Here is a 16192-nt window from a genome sequence, read left to right as displayed (position 1 = left end):
GTCACGTGCTCGTCTCGGCGTCCGTCGTCGCTACCGCGACGACGTCCGCCTCGACTCGCATTACCCTAAGATAGACAGGCTGGCCCTGGTGTCACGTGCTCGTCTCCGCGTCCGTCGTCGCTACCGCGACAACGTCCGCCTCGACTCGCGTGACCCTAAGATAGACAGGGTAGCCCTAGTGTCACGTGCTCGTTTCGGCGTCCGTCGTCGCTACCGCGACGACGTCCGCCTCGACTCACGTTACCCTAAGATAGACAGGGTGGCCCTGGTGTCACATGCTCGTCTCGGCGTCCGTCGTCGCTACCGCGACCACGGCCGGCTCGACTCACGTTACGCTTAGATAGATAGGGTGGCAGTCGTGTCACGTGCCCGTCTCGGCGTGCATCGTCGCTACCGCGACGACGTCCGCCTCGACTCGCGTTACCCTAAGATAGATAGGGTGGCAGTGGTGTCACGTGCTCGTCTCGGCGTCCGTCGTCGCTACCACGACGACGTCCGCCTCGACTCGCTTTACCCTAAGATAGACAGGGTGGCCCTGGTGTCACGTGCTCGTCTCCGCGTCCGTCGTTGTTACCGCGACGACGTCCGCCTCGACTCGCGTTACCCTCAGATAGACAGGGTGGCAGTGATGTCACGTGCTCGTCTCGGCGTCCGACGTCGCTACCGCGACGACGTCCGCCTCGACTCGCGTTACCCTAAGATAGACAGGGTGGCAGTGGTGTCACGTGCTCGTCTCGGCGTCCGTCATCGCTACCGTGACGACGTCCGCCTAGACTCGCGTTACCCTAAGATAGACAGGGTGGCCCTGGTGTCACGTGCTCGTATCGGCGTACGTCGTCGCGGCCTCGACTCGCATTACCCTAAGATAGACAGGGTGGCAGTGGTGTCACGTGCTCGTCTCGGCGTCCATCGTCGCTACCGCGACGACGTCCGCCTCGACTCGCGTTACCCTAAGATAGATAGGGTGGCAGTGGTGCTCGTATCGGCGTCCATCGTCGCTACCGCAACGACGTCCGCCTCGACTCGCGTTACCCTAAGATAGACAGGGTGGCCCTGGTGTCACATGCTCGTCTCCGCGTCCGTCGTCGCTACCGCGACGACGTCCGTCTCGACTCGCGTGACCCTAAGATAGACAGGGTGGCCCTAGTGTCACGTGGTCGTCTCGGCGTCCGTCGTCGCTACTGCGACGACGTCCACCTCGACTCGCGTTATCCTAACATAGACAGGGTGGCCCTGGTGTCACGTGCTCGTCTCGGCGTACGTCGTCACTACCGCGACGACGTCCGCCTCGACTCGCGTTACCCTAAGATAGACAGGGTGGCAGTGGTGTCACGTGCCCGTCTCGGCATCCGTCGTCGCTACCGCGACGACGTCCGCCTCGACTCGCGTTACCCTAAGATAGATAGGGTGGCAGTGGTGTCACGTGACCGTCTAGGCGTCCGTCGTCGCTAGCGCGACGATGTCCGCCTCGACTCGCTTTACCCTAAGATAGACAGGGTGGCCCTGGTGTCACGTGCTCGTCTCGGTGTCCGTCGTCGTTACCGCGACGACGTCCGCCTCGACTCGCGTTACCCTAAGATAGATAGGGTTGTAGTGGTGTCACGTGCTCGTCTCGGCGTCCGTCGTCGCTACTGCGACGACGTCCGCCTCGACTCGCGTTAACCTAAAATAGACAAGGTGGCCCTGGTGTCACGTGCTCGTCTCGGCGTCCGTCGTCGCTAACGCGACGACGTCCGCCTCGACTCGCGTTACCATAAGATAGACAGGGTGGCAGTGGTGTCACGTGCTCGTCTCGGCGTCCGTCGTCGCTACCGCGACGACGTCCGCCTCGACTCGCGTTACCCTAAGATAGACAGGGTGGAAGTGGTGTCACGTGCTCGTCTCGGCGTCCGTCGTCGCTACCGCGACGACGTCCGCCTCGACTCGCGTTACCCTAAGATAGACAGGGTGGCAGTGGTGTCACGTGCTCGTCTCGGCGTCCGTCGTCACTACCGCGACGACCTTCGCCTCGACTCGCGTTACCCTAAGATAGACAGGGTTGCAGTGGTGTCACGTGCTCGTCTCGGCGTCCGTCGTCGCTACCGCGACGACGTCCGCCTCGACTCGCGTTACCCTAAGATAGATAGGGTGGCAGTGGTGCTCGTATCGGCGTCCGTCGTCGCTACCGCGACGACGTCCGCCTCGACTCGCGTTACCCTAATATAGACAGGGTGGCCCTGGTGTCACATGCTCGTCTCCGCGTCCGTCGTCGCTACCGCGACGACGTCCGTCTCGACTCGCGTGACCCTAAGATAGACAGGGTGGCCCTAGTGTCACGTGGTCGTCTCGGCGTCCGTCGTCGCTACTGCGACGACGTCCGCCTCGACTCGCGTTATCCTAACATAGACAGGGTGGCCCTGGTGTCACGTGCTCGTCTCGGCGTACGTCGTCACTACCGCGACGACGTCCGCCTCGACTCGCGTTACCCTAAGATAGACAGGGTGGCAGTGGTGTCACGTGCTCGTCTCGGCGTCCGTCGTCGCTACCGCGACGACGTCCGCCTCGACTCGCATTACCCTAAGATAGACAGGCTGGCCCTGGTGTCACGTGCTCGTCTCCGCGTCTGTCGTCGCTACCGCGACAACGTCCGCCTCGACTCGCGTGACCCTAAGATAGACAGGGTGGCCCTAGTGTCACGTGCTCGTTTCGGCGTCCGTCGTCGCTACCGCGACGACGTCCGCCTCGACTAGCGTTACCCTAAGATAGACAGGGTTGGCCCTGGTGTCACATGCTCGTCTTAGCGTCCGTCGTCGCTACCGCGACCACGGCCGGCTCGACTCACGTTACGCTTAGATAGATAGGGTGGCAGTGGTGTCACGTGCCCGTCTCGGCGTGCATCGTCGATACCGCGACGACGTCCGCCTCGACTCGCGTTACCCTAAGATAGACAGGGTGGCAGTGGTGTCACGTGCTCGTCTCGGCGTCCGTCGTCACTACCGCGACGACGTCCGCCTCGACTCGCGTTACCCTAAGATAGACAGGGTTGCAGTGGTGTCACGTGCTCGTCTCGGCGTCCGTCGTCGCTACCGCGACAACGTCCGCCTCGACTCGCGTGACCCTAAGATAGACAGGGTGGCCCTAGTGTCACGTGCTCGTCTCGGCGTCCGTGGTCGCTACTGCTACGACGTCCGCCTCGACTCGCGTTACCCTTAGATAGAGAGGGTGGCAGTGCTATCACCTGCCCGTCTCGGCGTCCATCGTCGCTACCGCGACGACGTCCGCCTCGACTCGCGTTACCCTAAGATAGACAGGGTGGCAGTGGTGTCACGTGCTCGTCTCGGCGTCCGTCGTCGCTACCGCGACGACGTCCGCCTCGACTCGCATTACCCTAAGATAGACAGGCTGGCCCTGGTGTCACGTGCTCGTCTCCGCGTCTGTCGTCGCTACCGCGACAACGTCCGCCTCGACTCGCGTGACCCTAAGATAGACAGGGTGGCCCTAGTGTCACGTGCTCGTTTCGGCGTCCGTCGTCGCTACCGCGACGACGTCCGCCTCGACTAGCGTTACCCTAAGATAGACAGGGTTGGCCCTGGTGTCACATGCTCGTCTTAGCGTCCGTCGTCGCTACCGCGACCACGGCCGGCTCGACTCACGTTACGCTTAGATAGATAGGGTGGCAGTGGTGTCACGTGCCCGTCTCGGCGTGCATCGTCGATACCGCGACGACGTCCGCCTCGACTCGCGTTACCCTAAGATAGACAGGGTGGCAGTGGTGTCACGTGCTCGTCTCGGCGTCCGTCGTCACTACCGCGACGACGTCCGCCTCGACTCGCGTTACCCTAAGATAGACAGGGTTGCAGTGGTGTCACGTGCTCGTCTCGGCGTCCGTCGTCGCTACCGCGACAACGTCCGCCTCGACTCGCGTGACCCTAAGATAGACAGGGTGGCCCTAGTGTCACGTGCTCGTCTCGGCGTCCGTGGTCGCTACTGCTACGACGTCCGCCTCGACTCGCGTTACCCTTAGATAGAGAGGGTGGCAGTGCTATCACCTGCCCGTCTCGGCGTCCATCGTCGCTACCGCGACGACGTCCGCCTCGACTCACGTTACCCTAAGATAGACAGGGTGGCAGTGGTGTCACGTGCTCGTCTCGGCGTCCGTCGTCGCTACCGCGACGACGTCCGCCTCGACTCGTGTTACCCTAAGATAGACAGGGTGGCCCTGGCGTCACGTGCTCGTCTCGGCGTCCGTCGTCGCTAGCGCGACGACGTCCGCCTCGACTTGCGTTACGCCTAGATAGACAGGGTGGCAGTGGTGTCACGTGCCCGTCTCGGCGTCCCTCGTCGCTACCGCGACGACGTCCGCCTCGACTCGCGTTACCCTAAGATAGATAGGGTGGCTGTGGTGTCACGTGACCGTCTAGGCGTCCGTCGTCGCTAGCGCGACGATGTCCGCCTCGACTCGCTTTACCCTAAGATAGACAGGGTGGCCCTGGTGTCACGTGCTCGTCTCGGTGTCCGTCGTCGTTACCGCGACGACGTCCGCCTCGACTCGCGTTACCCTAAGATAGATAGGGTTGCAGTGGTGTCACGTGCTCGTCTCGGCGTCCGTCGTCGCTACTGCGACGACGTCCGCCTCGACTCGCGTTAACCTAAGATAGACAAGGTGGCCCTGGTGTCACGTGCTCGTCTCGGCGTCCGTCGTCGCTAACGCGACGACGTCCGCCTCGACTCGCGTTACCATAAGATAGACAGGGTGGCAGTGGTGTCACGTGCTCGTCTCGGCGTCCGTCGTCGCTACCGCGACGACGTCCGCCTCGACTCGCGTTACCCTAAGATAGACAGGGTGGCAGTGGTGTCACGTGCTCGTCTCTGCGTCCGTCGTCGCTACCGCGACGACGTCCGCCTCGACTCGCGTTACCCTAAGATAGACAGGGTGGCAGTGGTGTCACGTGCTCGTCTCGGCGTCCGTCGTCACTACCGCGACGACCTTCGCCTTGACTCGCGTTACCCTAAGATAGACAGGGTTGCAGTGGTGTCACGTGCTCGTCTCGGCGTCCGTCGTCGCTACCGCGACGACGTTCGCCTCGACTCGCGTTACCCTAAGATAGATAGGGTGGCAGTGGTGCTCGTATCGGCGTCCGTCGTCGCTACCACGACGACGTCGGCCTCGACTCGCGTTACCCTAAGATAGACAGGGTGGCCCTGGTGTCACATGCTCGTCTCCGCGTCCGTCGTCGCTACCGCGACGACGTCCGTCTCGACTCGCGTGACCCTAAGATAGACAGGGTGGCCCTAGTGTCACGTGGTCGTCTCGGCGTCCGTCGTCGCTACTGCGACGACGTCCGCCTCGACTCGCGTTATCCTAACATAGACAGGGTGGCCCTAGTGTCACGTGCTCGTCTCGGCGTACGTCGTCACTACCGCGACGACGTCCGCCTCGACTCGCGTTACCCTAAGATAGACAGGGTGGCAGTGGTGTCACGTGCTCGTCTCGGCGTACGTCGTCACTACCGCGACGACGTCCGCCTCGACTCGCATTACCCTAAGATAGACAGGCTGGCCCTGGTGTCACGTGCTCGTCTCCGCGTCCGTCGTCGCTACCGCGACAACGTCCGCCTCGACTCGCGTGACCCTAAGATAGACAGGGTGGCCCTAGTGTCACGTGCTCGTTTCGGCGTCCGTCGTCGCTACCGCGACGACGTCCGCCTCGACTAGCGTTACCCTAAGATAGACAGGGTTGGCCCTGGTGTCACATGCTCGTCTTAGCGTCCGTCGTCGCTACCGCGACCACGGCCGGCTCGACTCACGTTACGCTTAGATAGATAGGGTGGCAGTGGTGTCACGTGCCCGTCTCGGCGTGCATCGTCGCTACCGCGACGACGTCCGCCTCGACTCGCGTTACCCTAAGATAGACAGGGTGGCAGTGGTGTCACGTGCTCGTCTCGGCGTCCGTCGTCACTACCGCGACGACGTCCGCCTCGACTCGCGTTACCCTAAGATAGACAGGGTTGCAGTGGTGTCACGTGCTCGTCTCGGCGTCCGTCGTCGCTACCGCGACAACGTCCGCCTCGACTCGCGTGACCCTAAGATAGACAGGGTGGCCCTAGTGTCACGTGCTCGTCTCGGCGTCCGTGGTCGCTACCGCGACGACGTCCGCCTCGACTCGCGTTACCCTTAGATAGAGAGGGTGGCAGTGCTATCACATGCCCGTCTCGGCGTCCATCGTCGCTACCGCGACGACGTCTGCCTCGACTCGCGTTACCCTAAGATAGACAGGGTGGCAGTGGTGTCACGTGCTCGTCTCGGCGTCCGTCGTTGCTACCGCGACGACGTCCGCCTCGACTCGTGTTACCCTAAGATAGACAGGGTGGCCCTGGCGTCACGTGCTCGTCTCGGCGTCCGTCGTCGCTACCGCGACGACGTCCGCCTCGACTTGCGTTACGCCTAGATAGACAGGGTGGCAGTGGTGTCACGTGCCCGTCTCGGCGTCCGTCGTCGCTACCGCGACGACGTCCGCCTCGACTCGCGTTACCCTAAGATAGATAGGGTGGCAGTGTTGTCACGAGACCGTCTAGGCGTCCGTCGTCGCTAGCGCGACGATGTCCGCCTCGACTCGCTTTACCCTAAGATAGACAGGGTGGCCCTGGTGTCACGTGCTCGTCTCGGTGTCCGTCGTCGTTACCGCGACGACGTCCGCCTCGACTCGCTTTACCCTAAGATAGATAGGGTGGCAGTGGTGTCACGTGCCCGTCTCGGCGTCCGTCGTCGCTACCGCGATGACGTCCGCCTCGACTCGCGTTACCCTAAGATAGATAGGGTGGCAGTGGTGTCACGTGACCGTCTAGGCGTCCGTCGTCGCTAGCGCGACGATGTCCGCCTCGACTCGCTTTACCCTAAGATAGACAGGGTGGCCCTGGTGTCACGTGCTCGTCTCGGTGTCCGTCGTCGTTACCGCGACGACGTCCGCCTCGACTCGCGTTACCCTAAGATAGATAGGGTTGCAGTGGTGTCACGTGCTCGTCTCGGCGTCCGTCGTCGCTACTGCGACGACGTCCGCCTCGACTCGCGTTAACCTAAAATAGACAAGGTGGCCCTGGTGTCACGTGCTCGTCTCGGCGTCCGTCGTCGCTAACGCGACGACGTCCGCCTCGACTCGCGTTACCATAAGATAGACAGGGTGGCAGTGGTGTCACGTGCTCGTCTCGGCGTCCGTCGTCGCTACCGCGACGACGTCCGCCTCGACTCGCGTTACCCTAAGATAGACAGGGTGGCAGTGGTGTCACGTGCTCGTCTCGGCGTCCGTCGTCGCTACCGCGACGACGTCCGCCTCGACTCGCGTTACCCTAAGATAGACAGGGTGGCAGTGGTGTCACGTGCTCGTCTCGGCGTCCGTCGTCACTACCGCGACGACCTTCGCCTCGACTCGCGTTACCCTAAGATAGACAGGGTTGCAGTGGTGTCACGTGCTCGTCTCGGCGTCCGTCGTCGCTACCGCGACGACGTCCGCCTCGACTCGCGTTACCCTAAGATAGATAGGGTGGCAGTGGTGCTCGTATCGGCGTCCGTCGTCGCTACCGCGACGACGTCCGCCTCGACTCGCGTTACCCTAATATAGACAGGGTGGCCCTGGTGTCACATGCTCGTCTCCGCGTCCGTCGTCGCTACCGCGACGATGTCCGTCTCGACTCGCGTGACCCTAAGATAGACAGGGTGGCCCTAGTGTCACGTGGTCGTCTCGGCGTCCGTCGTCGCTACTGCGACGACGTCCGCCTCGACTCGCGTTATCCTAACATAGACAGGGTGGCCCTGGTGTCACGTGCTCGTCTCGGCGTACGTCGTCACTACCGCGACGACGTCCGCCTCGACTCGCGTTACCCTAAGATAGACAGGGTGGCAGTGGTGTCACGTGCTCGTCTCGGCGTCCGTCGTCGCTACCGCGACGACGTCCGCCTCGACTCGCATTACCCTAAGATAGACAGGCTGGCCCTGGTGTCACGTGCTCGTCTTCGCGTCTGTCGTCGCTACCGCGACAACGTCCGCCTCGACTCGCGTGACCCTAAGATAGACAGGGTGGCCCTAGTGTCACGTGCTCGTTTCGGCGTCCGTCGTCGCTACCGCGACGACGTCCGCCTCGACTAGCGTTACCCTAAGATAGACAGGGTTGGCCCTGGTGTCACATGCTCGTCTTAGCGTCCGTCGTCGCTACCGCGACCACGGCCGGCTCGACTCACGTTACGCTTAGATAGATAGGGTGGCAGTGGTGTCACGTGCCCGTCTCGGCGTGCATCGTCGATACCGCGACGACGTCCGCCTCGACTCGCGTTACCCTAAGATAGACAGGGTGGCAGTGGTGTCACGTGCTCGTCTCGGCGTCCGTCGTCACTACCGCGACGACGTCCGCCTCGACTCGCGTTACCCTAAGATAGACAGGGTTGCAGTGGTGTCACGTGCTCGTCTCGGCGTCCGTCGTCGCTACCGCGACAACGTCCGCCTCGACTCGCGTGACCCTAAGATAGACAGGGTGGCCCTAGTGTCACGTGCTCGTCTCGGCGTCCGTGGTCGCTACTGCTACGACGTCCGCCTCGACTCGCGTTACCCTTAGATAGAGAGGGTGGCAGTGCTATCACATGCCCGTCTCGGCGTCCATCGTCGCTACCGCGACGACGTCCGCCTCGACTCGCGTTACCCTCAGATAGACAGGGTGGCAGTGGTGTCACGTGCTCGTCTCGGCGTCCGTCGTCGCTACCGCGACGACGTCCGCCTCGACTCGTGTTACCCTAAGATAGACAGGGTGGCCCTGGCGTCACGTGCTCGTCTCGGCGTCCGTCGTCGCTAGCGCGACGACGTCCGCCTCGACTTGCGTTGCGCCTAGATAGACAGGGTGGCAGTGGTGTCACGTGCCCGTCTCGGCGTCCGTCGTCGCTACCGCGACGACGTCCGCCTCGACTCGCGTTACCCTAAGATAGATAGGGTGGCAGTGTTGTCACGAGACCGTCTAGGCGTCCGTCGTCGCTAGCGCGACGATGTCCGCCTCGACTCGCTTTACCCTAAGATAGACAGGGTGGCCCTGGTGTCACGTGCTCGTCTCGGTGTCCGTCGTCGTTACCGCGACGACGTCCGCCTCGACTCGCGTTACCCTAAGATAGATAGGGTTGCAGTGGTGTCACGTGCTCGTCTCGGCGTCCGTCGTCGCTACTGCGACGACGTCCGCCTCGACTCGCGTTAACCTAAGATAGACAAGGTGGCCCTGGTGTCACGTGCTCGTCTCGGCGTCCGTCGTCGCTAACGCGACGACGTCCGCCTCGACTCGCGTTACCATAAGATAGACAGGGTGGCAGTGGTGTCACGTGCTCGTCTCGGCCTCCGTCGTCGCTACCGCGACGACGTCCGCCTCGACTCGCGTTACCCTAAGATAGACAGGGTGGCAGTGGTGTCACGTGCTCGTCTCGGCGTCCGTCGTCGCTACCGCGACGACGTCCGCCTCGACTCGCGTTACCCTAAGATAGACAGGGTGGCAGTGGTGTCACGTGCTCGTCTCGGCGTCAGTCGTCACTACCGCGACGACCTTCGCCTTGACTCGCGTTACCCTAAGATAGACAGGGTTGCAGTGGTGTCACGTGCTCGTCTCGGCGTCCGTCGTCGCTACCGCGACGACGTTCGCCTCGACTCGCGTTAACCTAAGATAGATAGGGTGGCAGTGGTGCTCGTATCGGCGTCCGTCGTCGCTACCACGACGACGTCCGCCTCGACTCGCGTTACCCTAAGATAGACAGGGTGGCCCTGGTGTCACATGCTCGTCTCCGAGTCCGTCGTCGCTACCGCGACGACGTCCGTCTCGACTCGCGTGACCCTAAGATAGACAGGGTGGCCCTAGTGTCACGTGGTCGTCTCGGCGTCCGTCGTCGCTACTGCGACGACGTCCGCCTCGACTCGCGTTATCCTAACATAGACAGGGTGGCCCTGGTGTCACGTGCTCGTCTCGGCGTACGTCGTCACTACCGCGACGACGTCCGCCTCGACTCGCGTTACCTTAAGATAGACAGGGTGGCAGTGGTGTCACGTGCTCGTCTCGGCGTCCGTCGTCGCTACTACGACGACGTCCGCCTCGACTCGCATTACCCTAAGATAGACAGGCTGGCCCTGGTGTCACGTGCTCGTCTACGCGTCCGTCGTCGCTACCGCGACAACGTCCGCCTCGACTCGCGTGACCCTAAGATAGACAGGGTGGCCCTAGTGTCACGTGCTCGTTTCGGCGTCCGTCGTCGCTACCGCGACGACGTCCGCCTCGACTAGCGTTACCCTAAGATAGACAGGGTTGGCCCTGGTGTCACATGCTCGTCTTAGCGTCCGTCGTCGCTACCGCGACCACGGCCGGCTCGACTCACGTTACGCTTAGATAGATAGGGTGGCAGTGGTGTCACGTGCCCGTCTCGGCGTGCATCGTCGCTACCGCGACGACGTCCGCCTCGACTCGCGTTACCCTAAGATAGACAGGGTGGCAGTGGTGTCACGTGCTCGTCTCGGCGTCCCTCGTCACTACCGCGACGACGTCCGCCTCGACTCGCGTTACCCTAAGATAGACAGGGTTGCAGTGGTGTCACGTGCTCGTCTCGGCGTCCGTCGTCGCTACCGCGACAACGTCCGCCTCGACTCGCGTGACCCTAAGATAGACAGGGTGGCCCTAGTGTCACGTGCTCGTCTCGGCGTCCGTGGTCGCTACCGCGACGACGTCCGCCTCGACTCGCGTTACCCTTAGATAGAGAGGGTGGCAGTGCTATCACATGCCCGTCTCGGCGTCCATCGTCGCTACCGCGACGACGTCTGCCTCGACTCGCGTTACCCTAAGATAGACAGGGTGGCAGTGGTGTCACGTGCTCGTCTCGGCGTCCGTCGTTGCTACCGCGACGACGTCCGCCTCGACTCGTGTTACCCTAAGATAGACAGGGTGGCCCTGGCGTCACGTGCTCGTCTCGGCGTCCGTCGTCGCTACCGCGACGACGTCCGCCTCGACTTGCGTTACGCCTAGATAGACAGGGTGGCTGTGGTGTCACGTGCCCGTCTCGGCGTCCGTCGTCGCTACCGCGACGACGTCCGCCTCGACTCGAGTTACCCTAAGATAGATAGGGTGGCAGTGTTGTCACGTGACCGTCTAGGCGTCCGTCGTCGCTAGCGCGACGATGTCCGCCTCGACTCGCTTTACCCTAAGATAGACAGGGTGGCCCTGGTGTCACGTGCTCGTCTCGGTGTCCGTCGTCGTTACCGCGACGACGTCCGCCTCGACTCGCGTTACCCTAAGATAGATAGGGTTGCAGTGGTGTCACGTGCTCGTCTCGGCGTCCGTCGTCGCTACTGCGACGACGTCCGCCTCAACTCGCGTTAACCTAAGATAGACAAGGTGGCCCTGGTGTCACGTGCTCGTCTCGGCGTCCGTCGTCGCTAACGCGACGACGTCCGCCTCGACTCGCGTTACCATAAGATAGACAGGGTGGCAGTGGTGTCACGTGCTCGTCTCGGCGTCCGTCGTCGTTACCGCGACGACATCCGCCTCGACTCGCGTTACCCTAAGATAGACAGGGTGGCAGTGGTGTCACGTGCTCGTCTCGGCGTCCGTCGTCGCTACCGCGACGACGTCCGCCTCGACTCGCGTTACCCTAAGATAGACAGGGTGGCAGTGGTGTCACGTGCTCGTCTCGGCGTCCGTCGTCACTACCGCAACGACCTTCGCCTCGACTCGCGTTACCCTAAGATAGACAGGGTTGCAGTGGTGTCACGTGCTCGTCTCGGCGTCCGTCGTCACTACCGCGACGACGTCCGCCTCGACTCGCGTTACCCTAAGATAGACAGGGTGGCAGTGGTGTCACGTGCTCGTCTCGGCGTCCGTCGTTGCTACCGCGACGACGTCCGCCTCGACTCGCATTACCCTAAGATAGACAGGCTGCCCTGGCGTCACGTGCTCGTCTCCGCGTGCGTCGTCGCTACCGCGACAACGTCCGCCCCGACTCGCGTGACCCTAAGATAGACAGGGTGGCCCTAGTGTCACGTGCTCGTTTCGGCGTCCGTCGTCGCTACCGCGACGACGTCCGCCTCGACTCGCATTACCCTAAGATAGACAGGGTGGCCCTGGTGTCACATGCTCGTCTCGGTGTCCGTCGTCGCTACCGCGACCACGTCCGGCTCGACTCACGTTACGCTTAGATAGATAGGGTGGCAGTGGTGTCATGTGCTCGTCTCGGCGTCCGTCGTCGCTACCGCGACGACGTCCGCCTCGACTCGGTTTACCCTAAGATAGACAGGGTGGCCCTGGTGTCACGTGCTCGTCTCGGTGTCCGTCGTCGTTACCGCGACGACGTCCGCCTCGACTCGCGTTACCCTAAGATAGATAGGGTTGCAGTGGTGTCACGTGCTCGTCTCGGCGTCCGTCGTCGCTACTGCGACGACGTCCGCCTCGACTCGCGTTAACCTAAGATAGACAAGGTGGCCCTGGTGTCACGTGCTCGTCTCGGCGTCCGTCGTCGCTAACGCGACGACGTCCGCCTCGACTCGCGTTACCATAAGATAGACAGGGTGGCAGTGGTGTCACGTGCTCGTCTCGGCCTCCGTCGTCGCTACCGCGACGACGTCCGCCTCGACTCGCGTTACCCTAAGATAGACAGGGTGGCAGTGGTGTCACGTGCTCGTCTCGGCGTCCGTCGTCGCTACCGCGATGACGTCCGCCTCGACTCGCGTTACCCTAAGATAGACAGGGTGGCAGTGGTGTCACGTGCTCGTCTCGGCGTCAGTCGTCACTACCGCGACGACCTTCGCCTTGACTCGCGTTACCCTAAGATAGACAGGGTTGCAGTGGTGTCACGTGCTCGTCTCGGCGTCCGTCGTCGCTACCGCGACGACGTTCGCCTCGACTCGCGTTAACCTAAGATAGATAGGGTGGCAGTGGTGCTCGTATCGGCGTCCGTCGTCGCTACCACGACGACGTCCGCCTCGACTCGCGTTACCCTAAGATAGACAGGGTGGCCCTGGTGTCACATGCTCGTCTCCGAGTCCGTCGTCGCTACCGCGACGACGTCCGTCTCGACTCGCGTGACCCTAAGATAGACAGGGTGGCCCTAGTGTCACGTGGTCGTCTCGGCGTCCGTCGTCGCTACTGCGACGACGTCCGCCTCGACTCGCGTTATCCTAACATAGACAGGGTGGCCCTGGTGTCACGTGCTCGTCTCGGCGTACGTCGTCACTACCGCGACGACGTCCGCCTCGACTCGCGTTACCTTAAGATAGACAGGGTGGCAGTGGTGTCACGTGCTCGTCTCGGCGTCCGTCGTCGCTACTACGACGACGTCCGCCTCGACTCGCATTACCCTAAGATAGACAGGCTGGCCCTGGTGTCACGTGCTCGTCTACGCGTCCGTCGTCGCTACCGCGACAACGTCCGCCTCGACTCGCGTGACCCTAAGATAGACAGGGTGGCCCTAGTGTCACGTGCTCGTTTCGGCGTCCGTCGTCGCTACCGCGACGACGTCCGCCTCGACTAGCGTTACCCTAAGATAGACAGGGTTGGCCCTGGTGTCACATGCTCGTCTTAGCGTCCGTCGTCGCTACCGCGACCACGGCCGGCTCGACTCACGTTACGCTTAGATAGATAGGGTGGCAGTGGTGTCACGTGCCCGTCTCGGCGTGCATCGTCGCTACCGCGACGACGTCCGCCTCGACTCGCGTTACCCTAAGATAGACAGGGTGGCAGTGGTGTCACGTGCTCGTCTCGGCGTCCCTCGTCACTACCGCGACGACGTCCGCCTCGACTCGCGTTACCCTAAGATAGACAGGGTTGCAGTGGTGTCACGTGCTCGTCTCGGCGTCCGTCGTCGCTACCGCGACAACGTCCGCCTCGACTCGCGTGACCCTAAGATAGACAGGGTGGCCCTAGTGTCACGTGCTCGTCTCGGCGTCCGTGGTCGCTACCGCGACGACGTCCGCCTCGACTCGCGTTACCCTTAGATAGAGAGGGTGGCAGTGCTATCACATGCCCGTCTCGGCGTCCATCGTCGCTACCGCGACGACGTCTGCCTCGACTCGCGTTACCCTAAGATAGACAGGGTGGCAGTGGTGTCACGTGCTCGTCTCGGCGTCCGTCGTTGCTACCGCGACGACGTCCGCCTCGACTCATGTTACCCTAAGATAGACAGGGTGGCCCTGGCGTCACGTGCTCGTCTCGGCGTCCGTCGTCGCTACCGCGACGACGTCCGCCTCGACTTGCGTTACGCCTAGATAGACAGGGTGGCTGTGGTGTCACGTGCCCGTCTCGGCGTCCGTCGTCGCTACCGCGACGACGTCCGCCTCGACTCGCGTTACCCTAAGATAGATAGGGTGGCAGTGTTGTCATGTGACCGTCTAGGCGTCCGTCGTCGCTAGCGCGACGATGTCCGCCTCGACTCGCTTTACCCTAAGATAGACAGGGTGGCCCTGGTGTCACGTGCTCGTCTCGGTGTCCGTCGTCGTTACCGCGACGACGTCCGCCTCGACTCGCGTTACCCTAAGATAGATAGGGTTGCAGTGGTGTCACGTGCTCGTCTCGGCGTCCGTCGTCGCTACTGCGACGACGTCCGCCTCAACTCGCGTTAACCTAAGATAGACAAGGTGGCCCTGGTGTCACGTGCTCGTCTCGGCGTCCGTCGTCGCTAACGCGACGACGTCCGCCTCGACTCGCGTTACCATAAGATAGACAGGGTGGCAGTGGTGTCACGTGCTCGTCTCGGCGTCCGTCGTCGTTACCGCGACGACATCCGCCTCGACTCGCGTTACCCTAAGATAGACAGGGTGGCAGTGGTGTCACGTGCTCGTCTCGGCGTCCGTCGTCGCTACCGCGACGACGTCCGCCTCGACTCGCGTTACCCTAAGATAGACAGGGTGGCAGTGGTGTCACGTGCTCGTCTCGGCGTCCGTCGTCACTACCGCAACGACCTTCGCCTCGACTCGCGTTACCCTAAGATAGACAGGGTTGCAGTGGTGTCACGTGCTCGTCTCGGCGTCCGTCGTCACTACCGCGACGACGTCCGCCTCGACTCGCGTTACCCTAAGATAGACAGGGTGGCAGTGGTGTCACGTGCTCGTCTCGGCGTCCGTCGTTGCTACCGCGACGACGTCCGCCTCGACTCGCATTACCCTAAGATAGACAGGCTGCCCTGGCGTCACGTGCTCGTCTCCGCGTGCGTCGTCGCTACCGCGACAACGTCCGCCCCGACTCGCGTGACCCTAAGATAGACAGGGTGGCCCTAGTGTCACGTGCTCGTTTCGGCGTCCGTCGTCGCTACCGCGACGACGTCCGCCTCGACTCGCGTTACCCTAAGATAGACAGGGTGGCCCTGGTGTCACATGCTCGTCTCGGTGTCCGTCGTCGCTACCGCGACCACGGCCGGCTCGACTCACGTTACGCTTAGATAGATAGGGTGGCAGTGGTGTCACGTGCCCGTCTCGGCGTGCATCGTCGCTACCGCGACGACGTCCGCCTCGACTCACGTTACCCTAAGATAGATAGGGTGGCAGTGGTGTCACGTGCTCGTCTCGGCGTCCGTCGTCGCTACCGCGACGACGTCCGCCTCGACTCGCTTTACCCTAAGATAGACAGGGTGGCCCTGGTGTCACGTGCTCGTCTCCGCGTCCGTCGTTGTTACCGCGACGACGTCCGACTCGACTCGCATTACCCTCAGATAGACAGCGTGGCAGTGATGTGACGTGCTCGTCTCGGCGTCCGACGTCGCTACCGCGACGACGTCCGCCTCGACTCGCGTTACCCTAAGATAGACAGGTTGGCAGTGGTGTCACGTGCTCGTCTCGGCGTCCGTCGTCGCTACCGTGATGACGTCCGCCTAGACTCGCGTTACCCTAAGATAGACAGGGTGGCCCTGGTGTCACGTGCTCGTCTCGGCGTACGTCGTCGCGGCCTCGACTCGCATTACCCTAAGATAGACAGGGTGGCAGTGGTGTCACGTGCTCGTCTCGGCGTCCGTCGTCGTTACCGCGACGACATCCGCCTCGACTCGCGTTACCCTAAGATAGACAGGGTGGCACTGGTGTCACGTGCTCGTCTCGGCGTCCGTCGTCGTTACCGCGACGACATCCGCCTCGACTCGCGTTACCCTAAGATAGACAGGGTGGCAGTGGTGTCACGTGCTCGTCTCGGCGTCCGTCGTCGCTACCGCGACGACGTCCGCCTCGACTCGCG

This window comes from Aegilops tauschii, chromosome 7 (assembly GCF_002575655.3).
Source record: "Aegilops tauschii subsp. strangulata cultivar AL8/78 chromosome 7, Aet v6.0, whole genome shotgun sequence".
Taxonomy (NCBI): Eukaryota; Viridiplantae; Streptophyta; class Magnoliopsida; order Poales; family Poaceae; genus Aegilops; species Aegilops tauschii.
The sequence above is the reverse complement of the archived record's forward strand: the minus strand, read 5'-3'. Positions refer to the sequence as shown.